The 18442-nt window shown below is 40.5% G+C and overlaps 1 protein-coding gene across 3 annotated transcripts in view; it reads left to right on the forward strand.

The window, feature by feature from the left end:
* The window catches only part of LOC145508724 (uncharacterized), an 885448-nt gene that overhangs the window by 562541 nt on the left and 304465 nt on the right, over window positions 1-18442 (forward strand). The window contains exons 9-10 of one of the 3 annotated variants that reach the window (XM_081495989.1): window positions 8155-8203; window positions 11463-11640. The exons of the other annotated variants lie outside the window; for them this stretch is intronic. The gene's annotated coding sequence lies outside the window, so the exon portion shown is untranslated. The remainder of the gene's footprint in view (window positions 1-8154; window positions 8204-11462; window positions 11641-18442) is intronic. 3 annotated transcript variants of the gene reach the window in all.

An 18442-nucleotide genomic window follows, 5' to 3' on the forward strand; every position in this document is an offset into this window, starting at 1 on the left:
GAAGCATCAGTGGGAAAAGGAGGAGAGATTAGGACAAGGACCACTTGTTAGGAGTCTACATGAACCCAATGCTGTTACACAGGAATCACCATAGTTTTATATATTTGAGCAATGGAGACCCCTGGAGCGGGAAATGGAATCCCACTCCAGTATTCTTGGCTGGGAAATCCCTTGGACAAAGAAGCCTGGTGGGCTACAGTCCATGGGGTTGCAAAGAGTTGGACATGACTGAGTGGCTAAGCAGGCGCACACCTGTACACACGCGCCCCCACACACAATGTATTTGTTTACTCATAGAAGAAAAATACAGGAAATGTCCCGCCTCCCCGCCAAAAGCTTCTAGGACTAGATTGGTGTTTCTCAACTTTGGCACTATTGACGTTTTGAGACATATAGTTCTTTATCGTAGAGAACCATCCTGTCCATTAAAGGATGTTCCCTGGTGGCTCAGATGTTAAGGAATCTGCCTGTAATGCGGGAGACCCAGGTTCTATCCCTGGGTTGGGAAGATACCTTGGGGAAGGGAATGGCAACCCTTTCCAGTATCCTTGCCTGGAGCATTCTGTGCACAGAGGAACCTGTGGGCTATATATGGGTTTTAAAAGAGTCAGACACGACACAACTGAGCAACTAACACACACTCCATCAGCATCCCCTGAAGTTATAACGATCCGAAGTGTCTCCAGATACTGCCAATTATCCCTGGGGGAGAAACAGAGCAGATCATCTCCAGATGACTCCCCAGTTAAGAACAACTGGACTAGACCATTGGTCAGGCTCAGTATGTCCACAGCACTTTGCTGCAGCTACACAATTTGTGCAATAACAGTTCCATGGTGCACCATGCTTGTAGACTTCAATAACACTTGGGACAGCTTACTGCAGATTTTGATAATATCTGCAATCTGCATCTTTGACCTTTAATAATGAACCATTGTAAGCTAAATACGAAGTGAATAATTCACAAAAACCATGTGCTTATCGGAGTATCCAATGACTTCAGTGTCTAAAAAGATGGTCCATTGGTCACCTTCATCTCCAGTATTATTCTTATCTTCTGCCCCACCTCATCCTAAACCTTTATATCATTCACTGTCACCTCTGAAATCTTCAAGTATCTTTCTCTCTGATCACCTACCTCTGTGCTTCTGACTTGATTAGTCATTTAGCTCTCCCAACAATATTTTGATCCCAACTAGGTCTCCAATGCATTGACCTCACCCATTTGCACCACTGACTATTCCCCTCTTATCTCTATTTGCCTGTTTATTCAGTTCAGGCTCTCTTGTCCACCATAGAAGTCATTCTCTTATAAAAACCCTCCCTAATCTTGCCTTTCTAATCCCGTGATGTGTTTGCCTTGTTAAATCTAAGGCAACAGATTGAATCTTATTACTTACCTTGTTTGTTGCGGTGGTGTTGTTCAGTCACTAAGTTGTGTCTGACTCATTTGCAGCCCTATGGACTATAACCCGCCAGATTCCTCTGTCCGTGGGATTTCCCATGCAAGAATATTGGAGTGGGTGGCCATTTCCTACTCCAGCATATCTTTCTGACCCAGGGATTGAACCTGGGTCTCCTGCATTGGCAGGTGAATTCTTTACCATTGAGCCATCTGTATCTACATCTAAACAGATTAACATCTTTACCTCAATGGAAAAGGCACATACAGTAGTATAACTAATCTATTGCCGTTTAAGATTACAAGCCCCAAATAAGCACTCACACTGTCTGGATTTATTTCTTTGCTCCTCTCTCGGACAACTCTTCTACACTTCACTCCTTCAGATGTCTTACCACTTCCATGCCCTCTCTCTTATCTGATAACTTTGCTTAAAAATAGAAGCAGAGGGATCTCTTGTATTTACATTATCAAATGAGAACATATCCTTATTTAGACCCATATTTTCTATTTGTCATTCTTTCTCGCTTCTATCGAGGGCCAGTCTCCCCCTGTGCTGTCTATCCCAGCCCTTATAGCATCCTTATGTGTTTTTGTCTCTGTAGTTTCCCCATCTCCTGCCTCACAATAGTTGCCTTTTATCCAAATCATTCCCACTGCATATAAATATACTGCAGTTGCTTACAGGTTACCTTCTCATGATCTGAGTTATACTTCTACTACCATCATATTTCTCTATTCTCCTTCACAGTAAATCTTGAAGAATCAGTCTACACTCACTGGATCCCTGTCCTTATCTTTCACTATTTCTTTAATCTGCTTCAGTCTAGCTTTCACTATCATTACTTCTCTAAAGCATATCCTATCCATGATCATCATATTGCCAAAACTAATGAGCACACCTTCAAACTTCTTACTCATTATTTACTGTTGACTACACTTTACTTCTTAAAATTCTCATCTTGGTTATCTAGGATACCATCCTCTCATTATATTTTACTTGCCTTTTTATGTCCTCCTTTCTTCCCCACCCCCAAATTTTTCCTTCACAATCCTGCCTTTAATTGTTTGAGCTCTCCACTAATTGGTCACAGATCAGTTCTCAGTCTGCACATTTTCCCACAGTGATCTCATCTACCTCATGGCTTTAAATACCAAATGGATGAAAATGGCTCCCAAATGTGTATCTGCATCCTGTATTCTTTCCTGTGTTCCAGATTTATATATCCATCTCTTTACTATTTATAACTGAATATATGATAGGCATGTCAAATTATCATTTTCAAAACAGAATTTAAAATTTTTTCTCCCTCTTCTACCATGCTCCCCACTTCCACCAAGACAATTTTGTATCATTAAATGGCTCCTTCATCTATCTAAGAACCCACTCAGAGACTCTTCAGGCTGAAATCCCAGGAGTCAACCTTGATTTGTTCCTTACTTTCATTCCCTATTTATAATCCTTCATCACAATGTTTCATTCTAGTTCTGAAATATGTTTTCTTTACCTGGTCAAAGAGCAGCAGCACCAAAAACTTGTTAAAGGTGGCCAGACAGATTTTATTCAGACTGATGTAGTAAGGGAGAGAGACTCTAGTATAAACTGAACTCAACTCCAACTAAGATAAAGATAACTGATATTTTTAAAGGGAAAACAGAGATCACAAAGGGGTTATGGGAGAGAGAAAAGGGGGGGCAAAAAGGAATAAGGGACTGTAGGAAAATGGAAAATTACAGAGAGGAATAAGTAGAGAATTACCGAAAATGGTTTGGCAGTGAGAGTTGGAACAATGCACATTTTGCAGCTTGGCAGCATTGCATTTTCTTGAGCAAAGACTCAGCACTGGGCTGGAGTCACCTTTAGGGACATGACCTAGCGCAGGTGGGAAGCAGTCTGTAGTTAAGTCAGTTCCCTCAGCACAGTGTCTGTGCCCTGGGAGTTCAGTGTTCACAGCCTCCTTACTGTTAACACCCTGACCGTCATTTATTATTGGACTTTTGAAAGAGCTTCTTCAGTGATTTCCTTGTATAATTCCTTGCCTTGTGTCAATTAAATCAGCTGTTCTTTAATCATTAAGGAAATTATTAAGTCAAAACCACAGCATACCGTTTCATACACATTGGAATGGCTATAATTATGATAAAAAGACAGACAATAACACGTGTCAGTGAGGATGCAGAGAAATGGGAACCCTCGTACATTAATGTTAGAGATGTAAAATGGTACACCTGCTTTGGAAAACTGTTTGCCAACTATTTTAAATATTAAATATTGAATTATGATATGACCAAGAAATTCCATTCCTAGATTTATCTACCCAAGAGAAATGAACACATTTGCCCCTACAAAATATAAACTAACTAATATTATCTCTTCACTATAGATCAGCAGAGGGACTCTACTTATTCATGTTACTTGAGGACCTAGGATGATGAAGTGGCCAGGATTCCTACCAACAGTTGTTAGTTGCTATTCTAGAAGGAAAATGTAACTCTGGCAGATCTCACATCAGCAATTAAGTTATACAGATTACTTCTGTTCACAATTTAGAGGCTGGAATTAATCATGAGACCCCATCTAATACAATAACAAGGAAATGCAATTCTGCATGTGTCTGGGAGGTGGAGAACCAGAATTCGTCAGCAAGCATACTAATAACTTCTTTGCCCAGGCCCTTGCTGTTTCCTTGACTTGATATGATTTTCCTTTATCTATGTGCAGAGCTGGATCCTTCTCACCTTTTAGCTTGCAGGACTTCCCTGAGAGAACTTCTGTGAAAAGTCTATCCCAAGCAGTGTCTCTATCTCTTGCACAATCTTTTCGAGCTGTTTATCCCATCTTCTAATGTTTTATGACCCTGCTTATTTCATGATCTGAAATTGTTGAGTATATTTCTGTGTTCATTTTCCTATTTGACCAACTCTTCCAACTTGAACATAAACTTTATGAGGATATAATTTGTATTCTTCTCTGTTTTATTCATTCCCAAATCCACAGCATTTATAACAATGCTTAGCAAACTCATAATAGAAAAATCAATAAATATCCATTAAATGAATGAATGGACATCCTTTCCTACTTCCCTAGCATTTTTCATGCTATTCCTTCTTACTCTTCTTTCAAGGAAAACACTTTATATTCTCTAATGTTCATCTTTTTCTTGGGGATGGTCTTGAACCCTGTCTCCTGTACAATGTCACGAACCTCCGTCCATAGTTCATCAGGCACTCTGTCTATCAGATCGAGTCCCTTAAATCTATTTCTCAAATCCACTGTGTAATCATAAGGGATTTGATTTAGGTCATATCTGAATGATCTAGTGGTTTTCCTTACTTTCTTCAATTTAAGTCTGAATTTGGCAATAAGGAGTTCACAATCTGAGCCACAGTCAACTCCCGGTCTTGTTTTTGGTGACTGAATAGAGCTTCTCCATCTTTGGCTGCAAAGAATATAATCAATCTGATTTCAGTGTTGGCCATCTGGTGATGTCCATGTGCAGGGTCTTCTCTTGTGTTGTTGGAAGAGGGTGTTTGCTATAACCAGTGAGGTCTGTTGGCAAAACTCTGTTAGCCTTTTCCCTGCTTCATTCTGTACTGCAAGGCCAAATTTGCCTGTTACTCCAGGTGTTTCCTAACTTCCTACTTCTGCATTCCAGTCCTGTATAATGAAAAGGACATCTTTTTTGGGTGTTAGTTCTAAAAGGTCTTGTAAGTCTTCATAGAACCGTTCAACTTCAGCTTCTTCAGCATTACTGATCGGGGCATAGACTTGGATTACTGTGATATTGAATGGTTTGCCTTGGAAACGAACAGAGACCATTCTGTTGTTTTTTGAGGTTGCATCCAAGTACTGCATTTCGGAGTCTTTGTTGACTATGATGGCTACTCCATTTCTTCTAAGGAATTCTTGCCCACAGTAGTAGATATAATGGTCATCTGAGTTAAATTCACCCATTCCAGTCCATTTTAGTTTGCTGATTCCTAGAATGTTGATGTTCACTCTTGCCATCTCCTCTTTGACCACTTCCAATTTGCCTTGATTCATGGACCTAACATTCCAGGTTCCTATGCAATATTGCTCTTTACAGCATCAGACCTTGCTTCCATCACCAGTCACATCCACAACTGGGTGCTGTTTCTGCTTTGGCTCTGTCTCTTCATTCTTTCTGGAGTTATTTCTCCACTGATCTTCAGTAGCATATTGGGTACCTACTGACCTGGGGAGTTCATCTTTCAATGTCCTATATTTTTGCCTTTTCATACTGTTCATGGAGTTCTCAAGGCAAGAATACTGAAGTGATTTGCCATTCCCTTCTCCAGTGGACCACATTTTGTCAGAATTCTCCACCATGACACGTCCGTCTTGGGTGGCCCTACATGGCATGGCTTAGTTTCATTGAGTTAGACAAGGCTGTGTTCCATGTGATTAGAAAGAAAAAGAAATGCAAAAGAAAAGAAAAAGAAATGCAAAAAATCCAAGAAAAGGAAATGCAATAAAGCAAAATAGCTGTCTGAGGAGGCCTTACAAATGGCTGTGAAAAGAAGAGAAGCAAAAAGCAAACCAGAAAAGGAAAGATAAACCCATTTGAATGCAGAGTTACAAAGAATAGCAGAGAGAGATAAGAAAGCCTTCCTCAGTGATCAATGCAAAGAAATAGAGGAAAACAATAGAATGGGAAAGACTAGAGATCTCTTCAAGAAAATTAGAGATACCAAGGGAACATTTCATGCAAAGATGGGCTCAATAAAGGACAGAAATGGTATGGACCTAACAGAATCAGAAGATATTAAGAAGAGATGGCAAGAATACACAGATGAACTGTACAAAAAAGATCTTCATGATCCAGATGATCATGGTGGTGTGATCACTCACTTCGAGCCAGACATCCTGGAATGTGAAGTCAAGTGGACCTTAGGAAGCATCACTACGAACAAAGCTAGTGGAGGTGATGGAATTCCAGTTGAGCTATTTCAAATCCTAAAAGATGATGCTGTGAAAGTGTTGCACCCAATATGCCAGCAAAGGTGGAAAGCTCAGTAGTCGCCACAGGGCTGAAAAGGTCAGTTTTCATTCCAATCCAAAAGAAAGGCAATGCCAAAGAATGCTCAAACTACCATACAGTTGCACTCATCTCACACGCTAGTAAAGTAATACTCAAAATTCTCCAAGCCAGGCTTCAACAGTACATCAACCATGAACTTCCAGATGTTCAAGCTGGATTTAGAAAAGGCAGAGGAATCAGAGATCAAATTGCCAACATCCGCTGGATCATCGAAAAAGCAAGAGAGTTCCAGAAAAACATCTACTTCTGCTTTATTGACTATGCCAAAGCCTTTGTCTGTGTGGATCACAATAAACTGTGGAAAATTCTGAAAGAGATAGGAAAACCAGACCACTTGACCTGCCTCTTGAGAAATCTGTATGCAGGTCAGGAAGCAACAGTTAGAACTGGACATGGAACAACAGACCGGTTCCAAATAGGAAAAGGTGTACGTCAAGGCTATATATTATCACCCTGCTTATTTAACTTATATGCAGAGTACATCATGAGAAACGCTGGGCTGGATGAAGCACAAGCTGGAATCAAGATTGCCGAGAGAAATATCAATAACCTCAGATATGCAGATGACACCACCCTTATGGCAGAAAGTGAAGAAGAACTAAAGAGCCTCTTGATGAAAGTGAAAGAGGAGAGTGAAAATGTTGGCTTAAAGCTCAACATTCAGAAAACGAAGATCATGGCATCTGGTCCCATCACTTCATGGCAAATAGATGGGGAAACAGTGGAAACAGTGGCTGACTTTGTTTTTTGGGGCTCCAAAATCAGTGCAGATGGTGGCTGCAGCCATGAAATTATAAGACGCTTACTCCTTTGAACGAAAGTTAATGACCAACCTAGACAGTGTATTAAAAAGCAGAGACATAACTTTGCCAACAAAGGTCCATCTAGTTGAGGATATGGTTTTTCCAGTAGCCATGTATAGATGGGTGAGTTGGAATATAAAGCAAACTGAGTGCCGAGGAATTGATGCTTTTGAACTGTAGTATTGGGGAAGACTCTTGAGAGTCCCTTGGACTACAAGGAGATCCAACCAGTCCATCCCTAAAGGAGGTCAGTCCTGAGTGTTCATTGGAAGGAGTGATGCTGAAGCTGAAACTCCAATACTTTGGCCACCTGACAGGAAGAGCTGATTCATTTGAAAAGATCCTGATGCTGGGAAAGATTGAAGTCAAGAGGAGAAGTGGACGACAGAGGATGAGATGGTTGGATGGCATCAGTGACTCAATGGACATGAGTTTGGGTAAACTCCAGTAGTTGATGATGGACAGGGAGGCCTGGTGTGCTGTGGTCCATGGAGTCGCAAAGAGTCGGACACGACTGAGTGACTAAAATAACTGAACTGAATGTTCATCTTAATGTCATCTGCTCAGCAGAGTCTTCCCCTAGTTAGAGGTAATGTCTAGCTCAACCACACTTTCATAAAATTTAACTTTTTTTTTATTGATAGCTAACAGTCTGCCTTGTATCTTTCCAGTTGTATGTATGATTCTCCATTGCTTTCTAATCCATAGTTAATTCAATTTACAGAGTCTTTTTAAGGCTGAGTATTGTAAGTATTGTATATTCTAGTGCCCAACTCAGTCAACATATATTTAGTGAACATCTCTATTCCAGGTAATATTCTAAGTGCTATAAATAGAATTATGAACAGCGTGGAGTCTCTGTTCTCATGGAGTTCATTTTCTAAAGGGACAGACAGACCACCCAAGAAATAAATATATGACATAATTAACATGTGGTAAGTATTTCACATAAAATTAAAGTAAGATAAGGAGGATAGACAATGAAGAGGGAGTATTGACTAGGGAAAGCTTTTCCTAGATATGATATTTGAATAGACATTGACATAAAGTAATGTGCAAGCTGGCAAAACATCTGGGAGAAGTGTGTTACAGAGAGATAGGACAACAAGCACACATGCCATGAGATGGAAATGAGCTGAGAGTAATTGTTAGAATAGCTAACATTTGTTGGTAGGAATGATGGTCACTTCATCATCCTCGGTCCCTGAGTAATTACAATAAGCAGAGCCCCTCTGCTGATCTATAAAGAACAGATAATAGTAGTTAGATTTATTTTTTGCATGGATATAGTATATGTTTTCATTTTCTCCATGTGGGTGGTGTGTGACTGAGTGCAAGTCAGAGAGCTGTTAGGATCACATTCTATGCAGGGCCTCTCTAAGCCATGAGTTAGTTTTGGGTTTTGTTCTAAGTGTGTTGGCATGTCCTTAGTAGATTTTGAACAGATTGAGACTTCTTAAAGCATGAAATCAACTATTACTCCATCTCCTGTGTTCGGGAGACAAAAGTGGAATCAAGAAAAGTAGCTAAGAAGTTTTTTGATAAGGTAAGAGAGGAGGGCTCGGATTAAAGTGGTAGTGAAGAAATGTTTGAGAAGTGGACAGAGGAGCCATGTCCACAGAGCCAAGTGAAGGAAGTATTCAATAGTGAGGAAGATGAATTCAACCAATTCTGTGGCAAAGATGAGCAAAAAGAGCCTTGGTAATTGACCCCTGGAGTCACTGGTGGGCTTAATAAATGTGGTTTCCTTGGAGTAGTGGAGAAAAAAAAGCCTTACTATAGTGATTTCACGAAAAGGTGGAAGCTGAGAAAGTAAAAACAGAGAATAGAGACTCTGATGGAATTTTGCTATAAAAGAGAAGCAGTAAATGGAGAGAAAGTATTTAGTGTGCACAAAAATGCTTGTTTAGAGGATCAAAATTTTAAAAAAACACAGTCAAGGAAGGGGAACAGATTTATTTATAATTATTGGGCACTTACTCTAATCTTAAATGGACCCTTGAGACTGTCTTCTCTGTCTAATCCTCTCACCTCTCACTATCCCAAGGGAGGAGAAAGACTGCCTCTGGATCAGGGATGAAATGGACTCTGAGGACCAGCCAGGCCACCTTGCTAGTGGCAAAGGTTCTAGAGGAAAACATAAAGGGGAAACTGCAGCTCTGTACTGGGCAAAGGCTCTCTTGTCCCTTTTAGGATCTCTCTCGCTTGTTCTCATTTTTACTTGGCCATGATACTCTTTTCCCCTGTTTTGGGTTTCTGCCCAGTGCTTTTGAATTTCACTTTCCAGAAAGCAAGCTGTCCTGGCCAGAACTCTTAATTGCAGATTAAAAAGAGAGAACAACAGAAAAATCAAAACAGTAAAATTCAAAGCAAGAACTATCTTTAATTGGTTTAGCTCAAAATGATGAATCAATTTTTTTCTTTTTCTTCCAATATTTTTCCCCATCAAAGAAATAAGACCTTAAAAAATAGCATTAGGTTGTGAACCTAGGAGAAAATGCCAAAAAAAAAAATTCACTTATTTTTAGTCTATACTAGGATCAGCAAACCATAACCCATAGACCAAATCTGGCTTATTACCTGTTTCCTGTAAATAAAGTTTTATTGACTCACAGCTATGCTAATTGATTTACATGTTGTCAGTGATTCCTTCTATGCTACAACCACAGTACTGAGTAGTTATGAAAGAGAGTGGATAGCTATACAAATGTGATACTTACTACATGACCCTTTACAGAAGAGGTTTACTGACCCACAAGTCTATACTACTGTTTCCCAAAATGTGCTCTCAGTGACATTACCACAGTGGGATACAGTGAACACACAGGCATGAAAACTCCAAGGTAAATAAGGTTAAACAAATCTTTCACTGCAGGACTTCACAGAGCCTTAAAATGCCAATATGACCGTGAGTCCCTAAAAGGGGGATAAAATGTGCTTTGCAGGTTTAAGAATGAAGTTTTAGGATTATTATTAATAGGATGGTATGATGGTTCTGATTCCTAAAAATGCCCAAATTCTTGGCTGAAAGATGCCTCTTCTTTCCATAAATTCCCTTGACAAGCAATATCTCTAATGAAAACGGAAGTGAAAACAAACTGCCACTTTATCAGTAGCTGCTCAAGTGTCCAAAACTCCAATATACTGCTCTCCTGTAAAAAGCCATAGTGAAACACACAATTTATAATTTAAGATCACACAAGAGACTTCGTATCCACCCCCTGATTTAAATCTTGGAATATTACTGTCTCATGTCAGGCTCATGGATAAAGGAGGTTGAAGGGAATGAACGGAAAGTTACACGCCGGCTATTTTTATCGCCAAGATAGGTTGATTCAAGATGAGTAGAGAATCAAAAATTGAGGTCTACAGTTGTGGTGAGCCACATACAAGTCCCCCTGCAGCGAGGGAGACAAGGAAAGAGAGGCAGAAAAGCAAGCTGGCAGGGCTGTATACAAAAAACGTTCACGGCTTCCAGTGGACGAGTCCTTGCCAGGAAAGGAGTCTTTCTTCTCCCCCTGGGCTCTGCTTTCTTACAGGGCATGAGAGCTCCCCCTTCTGGTCTTCAAGTTCTGTTTATTCAGTAATTCAGTTCAGTTCAGTCCCTCAGTCCTGTCTGACTCTGCGACCCCGTGTACTGCAGCACGCCAGGCTTCTCTGTCCATCACCAACTCCTGGAGCTTGCTCAAACTCATGTCCATTGAGTCGGTGAGGCCATCCAACCATCTCATCCTCTGTCATCCCCTTCTCCTCCAGCCTTCAATCTTTCCCAGTATCAGGGTCTTTTCCAATGAGTCAGCTCTTCACATCAGGTGGCCAAAGTATTGGAGTTTCAGCTTCAGCATCAGTCCTTCCAGTGAATATTCAGGACTGATTTCCTTTAGGATGGACTGATTGGATCTCCCTGCAGTCCCAGGGACTCTCAAGAGTCTTCTCCAACACCACAGTTCAAAAGCATCAATTCTTTGGTGCTCAGTTTTCTTTATGGTCCAACTCTCACATCCATACATGACTACTGGAAAAACCATAGCTTTGGCATCTGAAAGTTCACGGTTCATGTACTGTTGAAGTCTGACTTGGAGATTTTTGAGCATTACTTTGCTAATGTGTCAGATGAGTACAATTGTGCAGTAGTTTGAACATTCTTTGGCATTGCCCTTCTTTGGGACTGAAATGAAAACTGACCTTTTCCAGTCCTGTGGCCACTGCTGAGTGTTCCAGATTTGCTGGCATATTGAGTGCAGCACTTTCACAGCATCATCTTTGAGGATTTGAACTGGCTCAACTGGAATTCCATCACCTCCACTAGCTTTGTTCGTAGTGATGCTTTCTAAGGCCCACTTGACTTCACATTCAGGATGTCTGGCTCTAGGTGAGTGATCACACCATCAGGGTTATCTGGGTCATAAAGCTCTCTTTTGTATAGCTCTTCTGTGTATTCTTGCCACCTTTTCTTTAATATCTTCTCCTTCTGTTAGTTGCATACCATTTCTGTCCTTTATTTTTTCCTTATTCAATAATTAAGGTCTATAAATAAATTTTATTTTGCATTCTTCTCCGTTAGATTAAGATCTTTCTCTGAAAGCATCGCTGATCAAGAGTAGTGTCAGTTTCAGTATTTGGGTTTGTTTTTTTTTGGTCCCTCAATGCTAGGAAGAAACTTTCCTGGGTGTAGTGTTGGCAGGAATGTGCAGATTGGAAACTTATTGAGGTCACATATGAGTAAAAATGGAGGACTCTCAGGCATTTTTTATCTAAAGTCTATATGTTATCAATATCATAGACATTGGAGGGCATCGGAAGTCATTACATTATCATCAAAGGTTTGGCAATAAATTGCAACAAGCCTTGTCTGGATATCTTGGGAAAACCGTCTCATCAAATGTCCACTTCAGTTCTGGGAAATCTTCCTCCCCCGCCCCCCAACACACACACACACACACACACACACACACTTGCTTTAATCAGTAATGCCAAAATGAACATCTTTGTGAATAGTCATACACTCATGTCATGAGTCATACAGTCATGTCAATAGTCATACACTCATACAGTCATGACTCATGTTTATGGTCAAGTCACAAGATAATGTGCAGGCCCAGCAGGGTTTGGTGCCTTCTCTAGGTTTGACTCCAACAGTGTATTCCTTGGAGTTTGGTTGCAGGAGCATTTCTAGCAAGGCTGAAGAGAGTTATTCTGGAGGTGTCTTTTCCAATAGATGGGATCCTCAAGTTGCAAAGTGTGATGCTTCAGGCCTTTGTCTCCTAAGACCACACTGTGAAAAGATTTTTCTTCTAAAATATGGTTATTTTTAATAGAAACAATTGGCCTTTTGCATATTGGAGTCTCCGTGTCTCCTTTTATCACCATGGGTCAAAACAAACAGGAGGCAAGTGCATAGGGCATCCTGTGACTATTTCAAAGGGTGAAGGGTTATAAATTCCAAATGGGGTGAGTCTGAGACTTAAAAGGACCAAGGGCAATGTTTTTGGCTAAGGTATTTGGAGGGTCTCTACAAATTTTGTGCATTAAGTCTTAATAATGTCTTTGATGCGTTCAACTAAATCAGACAATTGAGAGTGATAAGCACAGTGAAAGTGTAAAGCCAGTCCAACAGCACACTCTTGTTGAATTACCGGATGTGTAAAATGGGTTCCTTGGTCACTGTGAAGTTTGACAGGAATTCCCCAATGTTAGAACAGTCTTCCCCAAAAGGATCTTAGCCTTTAAGAGACAGTGGCCCATCTGTAAGGGAAGGTTCAGTCCAGTGAGAAAACATACAGTCTATGACTAAAACTTATTTGTATCTATTAGATGGAAGAAGTTGTATGAAACCCATTTGCCAGATCTCAAATTGTCCATTAGGCAATTTTAAATGTCCAGTAGCAGTTCAAATAAGTTTCCCTGTGTTATATTTGGGACAAGCAGGAAAAGTGAGATAGGTACTTTTTGTAGCCTTGTTCATGCTTGAACAACCAATGTTGATTCACGAATGCTGTCAATTTGTCAGTAGGCCAATAGTTTAACCAGCATACAATGGAGAGGAGTGGAGATTTTAGAGTTTTTAGTAGGACTGGGTAGTGTTTTGTTCCGAGCCAGAGATTTCTCTTTTTATCAAACTGACATTTGTTGAATTTCCAGTATTATTTTTCTTTTTCTGCGGCCAGTTGTGGGTTTCTCTTGCCATGTTTTCTAAATTATCATTTGGGGAAATATCCCTTTAGATCATGGCAGCAATTTGACTGCTCTTGATCTCTTTAAGGACAAAATTTCTTGCAGAAATATCAGCAACATGATTTCCTTTAGCTTCCAGAGAGTCAAGTTTAGATTGTCCTGGAATTTAATAACAGCAAAAGTGGAAGGCAAAATTATTTCATCCAATAATTCCTGAACATAGGGGCCATTTTAAATCTTATTTCTGCTGGAAATAAGGAAGCCATGTTGCTCCCGCAACACTCCAAAATTATGAGATACTTTGAAAATATCTTCTATCAGTTATGTATTGGCAGTTTTGCCCTTCACCAAAGTACAATTGTATGTGTAAGAATATATAATTCAGCCTGTTGGGCTGAAGTAACATTAGGTAAAGATGCTGCCTCAACAGCATCAAAACGAGTTGCAATAGCATACCCAGCACAATATTCACCATTGTCATCTCTTAAAAACTACCATTGAATCATGAGAAGTCAGCGTTACCCAGGGGAGTTTCCTGTATATCATAGTGAGGAGACAGGAGGTAGTAAGTTAGTATTAAGTAGTCATAAGGGACTTGCTCAGTGATGGAGGGCAGAAGAGTAGTTATTACAGCATTAAAGAGTTATGTGAGAGGCAGTTAACAAAAGAACTTCGTAGGAGGTGAGGTGGCTGAATGAGAAATGCTGAGTGTTACAAGAATTCAGGAGAGCTTCTACTGCATGAGGTACAAAATTGGTTAAAGGAGATGACACAGCAAATTTCTTGGTGGTCTTAAAGGAAAAAAACAGTGGCTGTTCTAGTTTTCAGGCAAGTGGGACATCCCCATGCCACAGGATTCAGTTTCTGGTTATAATATCTCCTGAACTGATGGTGGTCCTCATGTTTTTGGGTGAGGACCCCAAGGGAAATGCCTTCCTTTCTATACATAAAAAGGAAAAAGAGTCTGATAATTGAGATAACAAGGGCAGGTAGGTTCATCAGACTCTCCTTTAAGTGCTTAAAAGCTATGTTGTTCTGTTCTTCCCATAAAATTGGGTTGGGGTTGTTATTGTTTTCTAAAGCATACAGAAATTTGATCATAAGAGAGAAATCTGGAATCTAATTTAGGCAATAACCAACTGGCCCAAGAAATCATCATGGTTGGTCCTTAGTTTTGGGTTTTGGAATCATAGGACACTATGAAATGTATCTGGACCTAGTTGTAGCTATAGTTATGATCTCAAATTCTCTAAATATCAATCCTGGATTTGGGCAAATACAGTTTTTCTTTGGTGACCTTATGTTTCTTTAAGGTTAAAAGCTTTAGCCAGTGGATACTGTCTCCCTGTGAAGAGCTTTGAGAAGGAGAGCAAAGAAGCAAATCATCCACATACTGCAACAAAGTTGACCCTCTAGGGAACCTTATATCATCCAGATGGATCAGCCTTCAGGATTTGTGAGAAATAAGGACTCTCAGTAAAACCCTGGAGTGTTACTGTCCAGTTGGATTGTTGTTCTTCCCAAGTGAAGGACAAAAGGTACTGGCTAGCTTCATCAGCCAGAACACTAAAGAATGCACTGCATATATCAATTACTGTTAAGGAATTTGCTTCCAGTAGGAACGGATATCAGTAATGTACAAGGATTAGGAACAACTGTTAGGAATAACAGTGTTGTTTATTGAGTGGGGATTCCTGGAAAATCTCCACCCTCAGCCCTTAGGTTTTCTCACCAGCAAAATGGGAGTGCCACAGGGACTAGTACAGGGAATAAATGAGGCCTTGTGCCTTGTAATATTCTGTTATGGGCTCTGTGCCTTGAAGGACTTCTTTACTTATAGGGTACTGATTAATTCTGGGTAGAAGTTCTGAGAGATCTATTTGAATCTTGATGGGAGGTGCACTGTGAATTTTCGCTCACTTGGAGCTTTTGCTCATAAGGAGGGTAGTAGCTGATTCAACAGAGACAAATGATTGATGTTTCCAGAACCAGCTCTAGTGCCATCAGAGATGGGACCAAAAAAAAAAAATGTCAAAGGGTCATTAAAGCCCCTGGTTTGTTACCTTGATTATTACTGTCAATTTCTAGAATTATTTCCCCCTTTTGTGAATAAGAAATTCTGGCATGTTTCTCTAAGAAGTCTTGACTAATAAAATGGATAGATAGGTGTAGAAGAACTAAGGAGAAAAATGCGCATCTCTCTCAAAGGACCTAAACAAAGGAATTAGGTTCAGAGACCGAAACCTCTTGAGGTCTGTTAAAGATATCAGTATTTGAACAGTTTGCTCTGAGCAGAGGCTGTTTTATGTTAGTGGAGTTGAGCACCAAGAGTGTGGTTCTGGTGCCAGTTAGGACTGGAAGGTATTCTTTCCCAATCTGCAAAAATGTTTTTCAAGCTGATTAAGAGGAAGGAATGGGACAAGCCCCTGTAGCTCTTTGGAGCCCCATCACTGAGAATCGGGAGGGCTTTGGAGGGCTGAAGCCACCTGAAGTGCTTAAATTTGTAAGAATATTGCTTCCAATGTCCTGCGTTTGCAATACTAGCAGAAACTAGATGGTTTTGCTTTTGTATAGGAGTTTTTATTTGTTGGAGTTGAAGAATTTCGGCTGCCTTCCTTTGAGGTGACCATTTACAGTATGAGAGAGCTGGTTTTGCCAGATTAACTGAATCTGGATTGGACTTAGTTTTTCATTCCATCCTGGTCCTTTTTACTAGAAGGGTTCCAGTTCAGTCCATTCATAAAGAGTTAAAAGTACCTGGTTAGAATTAACATCTGAATGAAAACTAGCATTTTATTTAAAAATAATCTGAAGTCAGTTGTAATAGTTGTGAATAGCTTCATCACGTTTTTGCATGCAAAGTTCCAGCTTTGGTAAAGCCCTAAGAATTACTCAATGAAGGTGCCTTGCCTGATCATATAAATTAGGGGGCTGGTTTCCCAGTTGTAATTCTAGAGATCTTTTAGGATTTTCTCAGTCAGGAGCTTTCATCCAGTGCTGGACTTGCCTTCACTGACAAGCATGTGAGCTAGCTGATACAAGTCAGAGAAACAAGATTGATAAATTTGAATGACTATATAACGTTCCTCAGCCAATCTGTGAGGATCTTTGGTTCCTTTGGGAAAGACTTTGATTATGACTGACATATCAGCTTTAGTCCAGAGAATATAAGAGATTAGCCTCTGGATCTTTAAAAAGCTAAATTTTAAAGGGACAGGTTCTGAGATGTTCAGAGAAAAAGGGAGTAGGGAGAATTTCAGAGGAAAGGGGAAGTTTAGCAGGAGAATTGGTATGGGGGAACTGAGGGCATCGAAGGGTCATAGGTGGCAGTGAATGAAGTGAAAGTCGCTCAGTGGTGTCCGACTCTGTGACCCCATGGACTATACAGTCCATGTAATTCTCCAAGCCAGACTGCTGGAATGGGTAGTCTTTCCCTTCTCCAGGGGATAGTGGCATAGAAAGGAATGGAAATGATTGTGCCAGAGGTGGAGTCTAATCTTGAGGAACTAAGGGAGAGAAACAAGATGGCGCCGGAGGCAAGCCTGAGACAAAGGAGCCTAGGAAGACTAGACTGAGGCTTCAAGAGCCAGTTTTTTTTCCTTCAGTGATTTGTTTGTCTCCGTTACTTTAAAATCTTACTTTGCAGAGGGGAGATTTTTAGACTCCTGAAAAGGTCAGAAAACCTCAAGATACCAGTTGAAATAGGCTTTCCATTCAATTCTGGACATTTTTGAGCTCTTCTAATCCAGTTCAGTTTTAAGAAAATTATGTTTGAGGATTTCAGATTTCCCCATAATGACCATTGATGCTGTAAATTACCTTTGGTCAGATTGGTGCATTTAGTTAAAAATGCACATGAGGAAGGAACACAGTTTTTAAACACAAAATCTGCCAGAGTCCCTGTGGAGCAGGGGTGGGGAGAGGCACCCTCAAGATATTTAGATAACTGGCATCCCATTTCTTGGAGATTTTTCTCTAGAATAAAAGAGCAGTTTTCAAGTAGCTCACACAGCTCAGTATAGGCAGCTTGCAACTCATACAGCCTGCAGGCCTAACACCTGCCAATTCTAAGGAGGCAGCTTAGTCTCTGACAGCCCCTATTTTAAAGGAATGGGCCAGTGGCTGAACTGGCACAGATTCAGTGAAGCAGCCCTTGTTCCTGAAGGAATGAGCTGCTGGCATTTCAGCTAGCTTCAGCTGAAACAGTCTGATCTCAAAATCAGACTGAAGTGTCAAATGACTACTTGCATACAGAAGAAAGCCTTAACCAGAAAGATGAAATCTTAAAACAGATCCCTAAAGGGACTGAGGAGCTTCAAAAGCAAAGACGATGTGAGCTTGGATCCAGGAGAAAGATACACATTTAAACTCCAGGGATCAGCAAGAAAAGCAATGAGCTCAGTGGGTTCAAATTTGGGTGCCAGACCTGTTTGCTCACCAGCTGTAGAGCCTTTTTTGGGGGGGTTGGTCTTCCCTTGTCCCCGTATGGGGCATCAAAATGTTGACCTAGAATAGATTACCAGGTGTTTCTCTAGCCAAAATGGGTTTATCCGGGATCAGCAGGGAATTGCAATTCAGGATCTGCAACCATGGTGAGATGCATGTGCGTCTCATATAACAAAGGAAGGAGAAAGCTTTTATAGAGGAAAAAGGAAGTTGGGAGGGCTGTAGTTAACAAAGAGTCCATGGCTTTTCATTGGCTGAATCCTTGTCAGGAAGGGAGAGGAATTTTTCTTCTTCTTGAAGGGTTCTACTGTCACTGGAGGGCGTGGGAACTACTCCCCTTTCTGGTATCCCAATTTTATTTAATTATGATTTCTGTTTATTAATTTTTTACAGGAATTCTTTGTATGTTAGGGACAGTTGAGTCTTTCTCACAAGTTCAGTTCAGTTCAGTCACTCAGTCATGTCCGACTCTTTGCAACCCCATGAATTGCAGCACTCCAGGCCTCTCTGTCCATCACCAACTCCCAGAGTCTACCCAAACCCATGTCCATCGA

This window comes from Giraffa tippelskirchi, chromosome 6, assembly GCF_054371585.1.
Source record: "Giraffa tippelskirchi isolate mGirTip1 chromosome 6, T2T-mGirTip1v1.2.pri, whole genome shotgun sequence".
NCBI lineage: Eukaryota > Metazoa > Chordata > Mammalia > Artiodactyla > Giraffidae > Giraffa > Giraffa tippelskirchi.